The sequence below is a fragment of the Emydura macquarii genome, unplaced genomic scaffold (assembly GCF_026122565.2).
Source record: "Emydura macquarii macquarii isolate MOO-44397 ecotype Brisbane River unplaced genomic scaffold, CSIRO-AGI_Emac_v2 contig_1397, whole genome shotgun sequence".
Taxonomy (NCBI): Eukaryota; Metazoa; Chordata; order Testudines; family Chelidae; genus Emydura; species Emydura macquarii.
The window spans coordinates 14662-23749 of record NW_027131534.1 but is presented as its reverse complement, the minus strand read 5'-3'; the positions used below and the strand labels follow the sequence as shown (position 1 = coordinate 23749).

The window sequence follows — 9088 nt, the reverse complement described above, 5'->3', positions numbered from 1 at the left end:
TTGCGTGCTTTCTCACATCCCTTTCTCACATGAGAACTTTATATTCATTCTTTGTTATTTTTCCTTAGTCTGAAATCAATGGAACCTAGAATGAAAATGTCATTGATTCTGTCCTGGGCCATATTCAGATCTCAGTTCCCTTGGGGTACATCTGGAGTCACCCACTGACTGCAGTGAGTTTACACCATTCTAAAAGGGCAGTAAATGAGAGAAGAATCAGACATTATTTAGACCTGTTATTTCCCTGAAGCCCATTTTACTATCCCCCCAGCGGCTAACACAATGTGAACAACATGGCGCCAATTCAAAGCAAGGGTCACAAGATCATTGTCTTTCAGACTTTATTTATTTTATTTGTTAGGCTGCAGTCTAAACGGAATTATTTTGTGAGAATTCTCTGGACTGGGTTATACAGGAGGTCAGCCTAGATGATCACAAGGGTCCCTTCTGGCTTTAGAATGAAGCAATCTATCGCGTTGTCCATGCACTTTACAAGCACTCTGATAAGTGAGGACCAGGTCTGTCCCGAGGCAGATCCTGCACTATGCATCTGTCTACGCAATAGGGGGTTATTTTTTCCTGTAGTTGAGACCCATACAATATCATTTCATGTCTTAGGCTGGATGTCAGTGCTAGCTTCAGCCCTTACCCTAGGAGTGTGTTGTGCAGTCAGCGGGGTTCTTTGAGTAAGGAGGTGGAGTCCATTTATCCTCCATGAGCACTTTAATGACGGCTTTAGCAGCATTCGACATGGTGGCCATGACACGGATATTCCCTGCAGTGACCACGAGCGCTTCCTGGCACTCACCCAGCTTGGCTTTCTTGAACATCGTGCAGCCGTCGGTGGGCGTACAATGGTACATCCTTGCATAGATTTCCTCCATTTTGCCAAGGTGATCTTTGCCTGGGGAGATCTCGAGGGCAAACTCAATGCAGTGGAAGTTGTAGTCAAAGGGGTTGGAGAACATGACAGCGAGGGTGAAGGCGTCCGAGTTGTACACCAGCAGCCCCACACTGCCACGAAAGCTGTACCTTCCCTTCGTGAACAGACAGCTCTCCTTGGATCCCGGCAGGATTCGGGGGAAGGAGGCTGAAGGCTGTGGCCGCTCACGCAGTAACTCCTGTGGGAAGGGAGGGATTGAGATGAGCACGGTGCAGTGCTAGCTACTTGAGGACAGCACGGGGGTGGCAGGAAACTAACGGGAGGGGTTAGAAAGGGTTCGTGCACTGCATTTGCAAATATTTTAGGACTGAGGCAACCAAATGCAGCTCTGTTGACTCTAATGGAAATATGCCCACTTAAAGCTGGTGCGACTGGTGTCGCAGGTCTGAGCTGAGGGCCCCCACTCAGCCGCTCACTAGACAGCTGGGAGGGGAATCCTGGCCCCTGGGTCATGGGCCATTTATTCAGGAGGTCTGGAGAAGGAAACTTTGACTATTCAGTGCATGTAAAGATAAAGAACCTTCCAGATACCACATGGGCAAAGTCCATCAATTGGATGGAGCATATTTGCGTATACAAATAAGACATTCAATTATGACATGCCAGAGCACCCGGCATCTGGCGTCTGAACAGCTTGCATAGCTGAACAGGTTGCCTTCAGTCCTGCACCTTCCACCTCTGTCCTGCACATTCTCCATTTGTGATTAACCCTTCCTCTGCCATGTGCTCTCACATCAGGGTGGGGCTTCATGAGCCAGGGCAGTAGGGCATAGACTAGGTCTGCCAAAATTACGCTGGGTGCGGGCACTCCATTGATATGCATATTATTGGGTGGGAATAAACTCCCATAGTGTCTAAATATGAAATTGCCAGATCTCTGGAATCCCTTGGCCTCATGGACACTGCTGGCACCCAGGAACCTCCTTCTGTGATCAACCAAGCCCTGCAGACTGAGCAGCAGTAGCCTTTCCAGTTGGCCAAAATCACGTGCATCTTCTTTAGGGTCAAAGCTCATCGGTCTCTCTCTCTCCGAACTTCACGCCATTGCTCCACCCATTGTCCTTGGTAGTCTGCAGCCAACTCTCTATCCTTGTTTTTGAGTGGCACTACCCCCAGCCAACCTGGTTTGGTTGCCTTCTGGCACCATGGATCGCAGAGTGGTGGGAAAGGGGGAGAAGGGAAGGGGAGGGGTTTGACCCAGTCCCACTCCTACCAGTTAAACACACCTCTCTCCTGGTCCTCTCACCTGGTAGCAAGCACACCCTGTGGCTTGGGCACCCTCAGCACGGCTGTATCAGTTGAGTACAGCGAACCACCCTATTTGATCTTTAAGAACACTCTTTCCTTTTATTTGTTCCTCGGGTTCTCAAGGAAACTGAACTTTGTCAATTCTTTGTAAATACACAGGGTTGCACCAAAGATACCTGACCCTACTGTCAGTTTCTCCTCCCAGCTGGAACAACCTGCAAGATCCCAAAGTTTGAATAACTCCTTTGGTCAAAAGGAACAATGCTATCATTCTGGTTAAAAAAAAAAGTGAAACAAATTGTGTATTTCAAAATAATTGTATTTTAAGATTCCATACGTAAAAATAAAGAATGATAATTACAAAGAAAATTCAGTGAGCATATTAAGAAAAACTAACCGACTATCTGAGCGACTGAACAGTAGGATTTTATTCCAGTCCTAAGCATACACTTTAACAGTTGTCACTACCAGCACGTCCATGATAAACCAAGAATGACAGAGAAACCAAAAAAGGGTCCTTAAACCTGACCAAGCCAAATGAAACATTCCACAACATCACCTGAAACTGTCTTGAGAAAAGGACAGCTCTGAAACAGAAAATGTGACACAGATTAAAAATCCTCAGCACCAGGGATATTTGGCTATGATTTCAATGTACAAGGGAACTGCTTTTCAATATACAGAATATGCCCTGCTCACCAGATTACTGGAAATATTTAGGAAAAATCAGCAATCTGACCATTAGATTCTACAGAAAGATAAAATGCGTAACTTGAAGAAGAGCTCTGTGTAAGCCCGGAAGCTTGTCTCTCTCACCAACAGAAGCTGGTCCAATAAAAGACATTACCTACACCTCCCTTGTCTTTCTAATATCCTGGGACCAATACAAACACAAAAACACTGCAAACAATATTACATTTTGCATACATTTTTTAAGATACCTTACTGATCTTTGGGAGATATTGTGTGGAACACTTAGCCATACAACTGTTTTTCTATCTGCTAATATGAACAGTACATAATAAAGTGTGATTTTTTTTTGTTAAATTCTATTTTTGTTACTCTTTAAAAAAGTGCTGGGGGAGGAGGCGGGCAGGTTCCTGGTTGTATTGAAGAAAGTCACCATACAGATATGGGGCTGCAGCCATTTCCACAAAGATTATATTGGTATTGGCTATATGAGCTTGATTTTCAATTCAAGGGTTCCATTTCCATTCCAGGAGTTTGAGGTGTTGCTGGTGGGTTAAGAAACTTCTTTACTTCTTCAAATATGCCTTTTATACTTAAGTTATTTGAAACGTTTTTCAGGCGATCCTGAAATTTAGATACCAGGATATTCTTCACTATTTCCTGCACATACTTTTCCTCTTTTGAAATACAGATTTGAGTTTCTTCCTCTAGTATGCGCTGGCTCTCTATTTCCTCGCGGTCTTTTTTATTAGCACGGCAGAACCAAAAAGGGTAAAGTGTGCATAGGCAGCAGAGAAGGATGATAACAAGAAGGGCAATTAGTCCAAAAACCTGGGGGGGAGGAAATCAAAGATAGTTATCTTCAGGGGAATTTTTCTTTATGCATCTTTTGCATCCCACCAAAATAGATATGTCCTTTGATATAGATGTAGCTACACAGATCTATTTACAGGACAAAAATACTCCCTTCAACCAGATGTGGGGACAGGTAATGGGGGAATCTTTCAGTGTTACTAAGACTGATGGACAAAACTCAAATGTTTTGGAGTTTGGATTTGGCAAAGCCGTTAAAATTCTGTTATTATCATTATTTACTACACTACCAAGCCTTATGTCATCTGCAAACTTTATCAGCAATGATTTTATATTTTCTACCAGATCATTGATAAAGATATTAAATAGTATTGAGTTGAAAACAGATCCCTGAGGGACCCCCACTAGAAACATTTCCACTAGATGAAGAGTCCCCATTTACAATTTCTTTTTGAGATCTATCAGTTAGCCAGTTTTAAATCCATTTAAAGTGGGGTCCATTGCTTTTCTAATGTGTTATTTTTATCAGAATGTAACATGACACCAAATTTAATGCCTTACAGAAGTCTAAACATATGTCAACGCAGCTACCTTTGTCGACCAAACTTGTGATCTCATCAAAAACCAGTATCAACTCTGTCTAATAAGACCTACTGTCCATGAAACCATGTTGATTGGTATGTATTATGTTATCATCCTTTAATTCTTTAGTCAGTGAATCTTGTATCAGCTGTTGCATTATTTTGCCCAGGATCAATGTCCAGTTACCCGGCCTGCATTTACCCGAGTCATCCTTTTGAAATATTGGCACAACTTGGCCTTTTCTCCCAGGCCTCTGGAACGTCCTGAGACTTGAATGTCCCCAGAAGGAACCATAACACGGGTAGAATTATTAATTTTCTGTTTATTATATTGAAAATGTTCATTGTTAAATTCAGACAAATAATAAAAAATAAAACTATTGAAGAATTTCTTAAATTTGGTGAGACTGACATTATTTTATGTTCAGGTTATTCTGATTACATTAATCCCTAGGCTAGAAAAGTATGTTATACAGTATTGAAAATAAGGGAATGCTGGTTATTTGCAAGATTTTGGACATTAGTTCTAGTATTTGGATCTAATTTTGTGAATTTTTATTTATTGCTTGAGCACCTGCAATCAAAGATGGGACTGTTTTTATTTTTTTAGAAATTTGAAGAAATAAATAAGACTCAGGTATTGCTGTCTACAGTAGCTGTTGTGAAATGCTAACATTTTAAAGGAGACTCCGACTTTGAACCAAAGAACTCTTTGATATTTGAATTTAACTGTTTCATATCCACCAGCTAGTATTTTTCCCTAACTTTTATTCAAAGTTATTTATAGAACTCATTTTACGAGCTGAGTGAAAAATGCCAATGGAAGTATTGTAGTAACTCTTGAATGTGATAGATCTTCAATGTCCAACTTTAAGTTTCATGAAGGATGAGCTTACTAACTTACATTGATCTATCCATTTTAAAAAATAAAAACACATACAATACAATTAAAAACAAATAATCAAATACCGTTAAAAACTACTGCTTTATAAATTATTCAACAACATAAAACTATTTCTCTAACTATATATTTTCCAGGGTTTTTGCAAATAAAATACGGAGGAAAGTAAAATGCCTGAAATAGTTATGTCCCCTACCTCAGATAGGCTCTTACCTGTGATATTATATAAGCATCACTGGGTGGCTTTGTTGGTGTTGTTTCTACTGTGGGTTCTGTGCTGTTTCCCTTGAATGCCGAATGTATGCAATCACTGTATCTGCCATCAATGAGGAGAATCACACACCATAAAACAGAAGATCCAACACCCTTACCCACTATTTCACAGCGGTGGTCACGATTGTCTGTTTTTGAACAGCCGTCACGATTGTCTGTTTTTGAACAGCGAGCCCATTCAATGAAATCCTGCTGAAGTATCAAGCTCAGGACAAGCAAAATAAGGGCTGGAAAAATGAAAAATGACAAGCCGTAGAGAATTTTCAAATCCTTCCTTTGAGGACATTTAAATTCACTTTCAATTACTTCTTCAACCACTACCAAAATTAAAGAGCAAAATGACACAGATATAACAGGAAGGCTGCTTTTCCAAGCACCAAAGTACTTGTTTCTAACTGCCATTTTACCCTATGACCAATTCTGTGCTAAACTAGGGAACTAGTGAACATGTGTGGTCCTTGAATTTTATCTCTTATCCTCTTGCAGAAATAACTAAGTGTAATGAGTAAAGATGAAAGTGAAAAAGTTACAAGCCTCATAATTGGTTGTTCCAATGAAATGCAGTGTTGCATCCAAAGACGGCTGGTTACAAACTGCCTTGTATAGCTTTCAATAGCTGTAAGGGAACAGCTGGACTGGCGCACCAGCAATCTGATTCTAGTTCTTTACTACTAACAACGTCTCCTATGACACTAATCTTCTGCGACATCTCCTACAGTCTTGATGGAGTAGCCTTTCTAGTTGGCCAAAATCACGTGCATCTTCTTTGGGTCAAAGCTCATCGGTTTCCAGCCTGTGACTGCTCTTTCTTTAGAATCATAGAATATTAGAGTTGGAAGGGACCTCAGGAGGTCATCTAGTCCAACCCCCTGCTCAAAGCAGGACTAACCTCTGCTATATCATCCCAACCAGGGCTTTGTCAAGCCGCAGCTTAAAAACCTCTAAGGATGGAGATTCCACCACCTCCCTAGGTAACCCATTCCAGTGCTTCACCACCCTCCTAGTAAAAAACTTTTTCCTAATGTCCAACCTAGACCTCCCTCCCTGCAACTTGAGACCGTTGCTCCTTGTTCTGTCATCTGCGACCACCGAGAACAGCCTAGCCCCATCCTCCCTAGAACCCCCTTTCAGGTAGTTAAAGGCCGCTATCAAATCCCCCCTCACTCTTCTCTTTTGCAGACTAAACAAGCCCAGTTCCCTCAACCTCTCCTCATAAGTCCTGTGCTCCAGCCCCCTAATCATTTTTGTTGCCCTCCGCTGGACTCTCTCCAACTTGTCCACATCCTTTTTGTATTGGGGGGCCCAAAACTGGACACAATATTCTAAATGCGGCCTCACCAATGCCGAATAGAGGGGAATAATCACTTCCCGTGACCTGCTAGTAATGCCCCTCCTAATGCAGCCCAATATGCCATTGGCCTTCTTGACAACCAGGTCACACTGCTGACTCATATCCAGCTTTTTATCCACCGTTACCCCCAGGTCCTTTTCTGCAGAGCTGCTGCCCAGCTTGTCGGTCCCCAGTCTATAGCTGTGCATGGGATTCTTTCTTCCTAAGTGGAGGACTCTGCACTTTTCTTTGTTGAACCTCATTAGATTTCTTTTGGCCCAATCCTCCAGTTTGTTTAGGTCACTCTGTATCCTATCCCTACCTTGCAGGGTATCTACCACTCCCCCCAGCTTAGTGTCGTCCGCAAACTTGCTGAGGGTGCAATCTACCCCATCCTCCAGATCATTAATAAAGATGTTGAACAAAACCGGTCCCAGGACCGACCCCTGGGGAACTCCGCTTGTGACCGGTTGCCAGCTAGACATGGAGCCATTGATCACTACTCGTTGAGCCCTATGCTCTAGCCAGTTCACTATCCATTTTATAGTCCTTTCATCCAACCCATACTTCTTTAACTTGCTGATAAGAATACTGTGAGAAACCGTATCAAAAGCTTTGCTAAAGTCAAGGTATATCACATCCACCGCCTTCCCTACATCCACAGAGCCAGTCACCTCATCATAGAAAGCAATCAGGTTGGTCAGGCATGACTTTCCCTTGGTGAATCCGTGTTGACTGTTCCTGATCACCTTCCTCTCTTCCAAGTGCCTTAAAATGGATTCCTTAAGGACCTGCTCCATGATCTTTCCAGGGATTGAGGTGAGGCTGACCGGTCTGTAGTTCCCCGGATCCTCTTTCCTCCCTTTTTTGAAGATGGGCACTATATTTGCTTTTTTCCAGTCCTCAGGGACCTCCCCCTGTTGCCACGAGCTTTCAAAGATAATAGCCAATGGCTCTGAAATCACCTCAGCCAACTCCCTCAGCACCCTCGGGTGCATTGCATCCGGCCCCATGGACTTGTGAATGTCCAATCCTTCTAAATAGTCTTGAACCTGTTCCTTCAGCACTGCGGGATGTTCGCCTCCTTCCCATTCTGTGCCACCCAGTACAGCAGTCTGGGAGCTGATCTTGTCTGTGAAGACAGAAGCAAAAAAGGCATTGAGTACCTCAGCTTTCTCCACATCCTCCGTCACTAGGTCGCCTCCCTCTTTCTTTAAGGGGCCTACACTTTCCCGAATCTTCCTCTTGTTGACAACATGCCTGTAGAAACCCTTTTTGTTCCCCTTCACGTCCCTTGCTAGCTGCAACTCCAATTGTGCTTTGGCCTTCCTCATTTCATTCCTGCACGTTCGAGCAGTGTTTATATAATCCTCCCTAGTCATCTGACCAAGCTTCCACTTCTTGTAAGCTTCTTTTTTGCGTTTAAGTTCGCCAAAGACTTCTTTGTTAAGCCAAGCTGGACGCCTACCATATTTGCTATTCTTTCTGCACATCGGGATGGTTTGCTCTTGTGCCCTCAATAAGGTCTCCTTAAAATACAGCCAGCTCTCTTGGGTTCCTTTCCCCTCATATTAGCCTCCCAGGGAATCCTGCCCATCAGTTCCCTGAGGGAATCAAAGTCCGCTTTTCTGAAGTCCATGGTCCGTATCCTGCTGTTCCCCTTTCTTCCTTTCATCAGGATCCTGAACTCGACCATCTCATGGTCACTGCTGCCTAGGTTGCCACCCACTTCTACTTCCCCTACCAAATCTTCCCTGTTTGTGAGCAGCAGGTCAAGAGAAGCACGGCCCCTAGTTGGTTGCTCCAGCACTTGCACCAGGAAATTGTCTGCGACACTCTCCAAAAACTTCCTGGATTGTTTGTGCTCTGCTGTATTGCTCTTCCAGCAGATATCAGGGTGATTGAAGTCTCCCATGAGAATCAGGCCCTGTGAACTGGAAACTTTCCCCAGTTGAGTAAAGAAAGCCTCATCTACCTCATCCTCCTGGTCTGGTGGTCTGTAACAGACACCCACCACGACATCACGCTTATTGTTCTTGCTTCTAAGCTTAACCCAGAGACAGTCAACTGACTTATCTCCAGTTTCATACTGGAGCTCAGAGCAGTCATAGTGCTCTCTTACATACAGTGCAACTCCTCCCCCTTTCGCCCCTGCCTGTCCTTCCTGAACAGTTTATACCCATCCATGACAGCGCTCCAATCGTGAGAGTTATTCCACCAAGTCTCAGTTATTCCAATCATGTCGTAGTTTCTTGACTGTGCCAGGACTTCCAGTTCCTCTTGCTTGTTTCCCAGGCTTCTTGCATTTG

At 43.5% G+C, this 9088-nt stretch overlaps 1 pseudogene; it reads right to left on the bottom strand.

The window, feature by feature from the left end:
• Positions 1 to 650: 650 nt before the first annotated feature.
• LOC137156274 (uncharacterized) lies at positions 651 to 1958 on the bottom strand (annotated as a pseudogene).
• Positions 1959 to 9088: the final 7130 nt, after the last annotated feature.